At 39.7% G+C, this 2,675-nt stretch overlaps 1 non-coding gene across 1 annotated transcript; it reads right to left on the bottom strand.

Moving 5' to 3' along the window:
• Positions 1 to 2,257: 2,257 nt before the first annotated feature.
• Positions 2,258 to 2,360, bottom strand: LOC115873363. Its single transcript, XR_004048369.1, has one exon. It is a non-coding gene; the product is annotated as a U6 spliceosomal RNA (small nuclear RNA).
• Positions 2,361 to 2,675: the final 315 nt, after the last annotated feature.

Genomic DNA, 2,675 nt, shown 5'->3' with positions numbered 1-2,675 from the left:
AACCATTTGTTTCTTTTGTCAGTCAGTGGTAGTTTCAATAATCCCCACCAACCCCATAATTCAAATATGTCAGTTCTTCTGCACTCTTCCTCGTTCACTGGCCTATGTTTACATGGATATGGGATGAATGAACGCACCACTGCTTGGGGCAGGTATACTTTAGTTCTCAAATTCACTTCCTTGGTCTTCAATATTTTAAAGACATCTTGACTGCTGCTTTTATGCTCACTGAGTGTGAAAATCAAATCCTTTACAATTTCATTAATTTCTTTATTCATCATGATGCTACCTATAGGTTCAATTGTAGGGAGGGATTGTGGTTTTCTTTTTCTTTTTTTAATCGTTTTATTAGGAGCTCACACGACTCCCATCACAATCCATACATACATCAACTGTGCAAAGCACATGTGTACATTCATTGCCCTTGTCATTCTCAAAACATTTGCTCTCCACTTAAGCCCCTGGCATCAGGTCCTCACTTTTTTCCCCCTCCCTCCCCCTTTCCCCCTCCCTCCCGAGCCCCCAATAATTAACAAATTATTATTTTGTCATATCTTGCCCTGTCCGACATCTCCCTTCACCCACTGTTCTGTTGTCCATCCCCCAGGGAGGAGGTCACATATAGTTCCTTGTAATCGGCTCCCTCTTTCCCACCCATTCTCCCTCTACCCTCCCAGTATCACCACTCACGTGTGGTTTTCTTTACTTTGAGTTGAGATCCGTACTGAAGGTTATGGTCTTTGATTTTCATCACAAAGCTTCAAATCCTCCTTGTTTTACCGAAAGCCAATATGGGTTGTCTGTGTATTGCTGGTTCTTAAGAAAACTTCCGCCAATTCTGCTGCCATATTCTTCTTCACATAGGGTAAGCTGTGTAGATTCTCCCCAATAATATGTGACAATCAAAGAAGTCTTAGAAATAACTGAAACCTGTGTTGGTGATAAAACGAGCAGAAGCATTGCACTGAGGTTTGCTTTCTGCTCCGTCATAACAGTGCGTGTACTCATTCTTCAAGGGTATCAGGGCTTCCCTCTGAGGATTGGGTTGTGAAACTTACCCATCCACAGTAAATGGCCTGGGGGACTAATTTTGACCTCCTCTGCCTCCAAGAAGCAGAGATCAGACATGCCTTTCTCCTGCTTTAACTACTCCGACCCCACCATCTATGCTGGGTTCAATAATTTGTTACAATTGCCATGCGTAACACACAGACAAGTCTCACAATTAAGGGGATGTACTAGGGAAGTTAAGAGGTTACCACAGTCAGGATCATGGGCAGTGAAGTCATTGGTCCACAGCAGCACCCTCCTCAGTCAGCAACCAAATCTCTCTCTTGTCTTCACCCTCTTGTCATATGTCCCTTGGCTTCTATCTCATAGTTTCACAGTCTCAGAGGACAGATTAGGAGAAGATATCCCATAGTTTGGGCACCGCTCCTTCGAGTCTCCGTGCCACCATCTCCAGTGTCTCCAGCACTTCAGACAGAGGTCAGGAATGCACGCTTCAGCTGGTCCTGTGCTTCTCTTTCTGCTGCTGAGTCAAAGTTGACTTATCCTGATAGCTGGGGGTAGAGGTGGTGGGAGTAGGGGTGGTGTTAAGTAAAACTAACCAATCCCCTCTATTAGCATCCTACACAGCATTTGCATAGTCCCATGCAATCATTCAGTGAAACTTAAAGGCCTGGGTAGATGAGTCATATTAAGATGTTTCACTTCACCACATCATTCAATTTACAGGAGCCCTGATCTCGCCCCTTCAGACTCCTTTGTTTGTTTGTTTGCCATACTCAGACAACCTCTGCAAGGAACATAATTGGAGTTACGTAAAGATACCAAAGCTGATCTTTTTACAGGATGTAAATCAAAGCATATCAAATTCCATAAGAAAGGGAGAGAAAAATCGGTATAGATCTGCAAGTAGGAAATATCCAAAAATAATAGTCTCAAAGTTTAATATTCTTGGTTAATAAATATTTCTATGTTTGTGTTGCTATGCTTTTTGACTTATGCTTATATATTACAAAATATACCTGGAAGTATAAAAAGTAAACTCATAAATAGTTATTTTGTACAATATGGGATAAAAATTATATTCCAATTTATAAACAAATCAGATCTTAAGTATTATATTTGACTTTAACATTGAGGTGTTAATGTTCTATTTTATAAGCATTTTATAAACATTTGCCAATTCAACCAATAATTTTACCAGTATAATTCAATAACATTGATAATAATTCTTTATGATCTTTAAACAAAATTCATAGACCTCTGCATTAACTTGAATGTCATCTTTGTACTGGGGCCATGTTAATCTTCTCTGTATCATTTCAATTTTTGTATATTGTCTACCAAAGTGAGCACTGAATGTGCAGTTAATTCTATTACAAATAGAAAAAATGAATAACATACGAATATTCAAAATTTCTGAACTTTTAATCCCTCCTATTACTCAATTGATTGGAACTTATGGTTTTGATCTTATGAGTTATATTAAGATAGCTTACATTTCTGCAATACAGGTGCCAAGTAAACCAGGTATCAAGATGCAGAACTGAGACCCAGGTCTAGTAGAAGCATCTCTGGAGGTTTGCTCCCCTCAGCTGCAAAGTAAGGCCACAGCGTTTACCTCACCAATGACCAAGAAGACTTTCACAGGATACTTGGCCGTTTTT

Source organism: Echinops telfairi, unplaced genomic scaffold, assembly GCF_000313985.2.
Source record: "Echinops telfairi isolate 266 unplaced genomic scaffold, ASM31398v2 ScPeMD7_7468;HRSCAF=8506_0, whole genome shotgun sequence".
NCBI lineage: Eukaryota > Metazoa > Chordata > Mammalia > Afrosoricida > Tenrecidae > Echinops > Echinops telfairi.
Note: the sequence above shows the minus strand (reverse complement) of the source record. Positions and strands in the feature narration are given on the sequence as shown.